Raw genomic sequence first — 340 nt, 5'->3', positions numbered from 1 at the left:
ATCAACGTTTAAGAATGATCATCTTCGCTGAATTTAAGAGAATAACCTAATTTATCTATTTGTTAATTTATCAATTGAGATTAATATCTATCTGTCTATCGACAACCCAGTTCTTAAAGTGATATTTTACTGACAAGATATATGTACTTTCTCTAAATCTTAATCTACACTGATGAGAATTTTATATTCGGTGACATGCAATTGAGTTGAATTCCTGCTAGTTGCTTTAGTTCTTACTAAATAGAGAAATTGTAACTTTCCGTTAATTTCCTCATTTCTTGAGTATTTAGTCTATTAATCTAAATCTAATTCATTACATTGGTGTTATTATCTACACTGA

Source organism: Penaeus monodon, chromosome 24, assembly GCF_015228065.2.
Source record: "Penaeus monodon isolate SGIC_2016 chromosome 24, NSTDA_Pmon_1, whole genome shotgun sequence".
Taxonomy (NCBI): Eukaryota; Metazoa; Arthropoda; class Malacostraca; order Decapoda; family Penaeidae; genus Penaeus; species Penaeus monodon.
Note: the sequence above shows the minus strand (reverse complement) of the source record.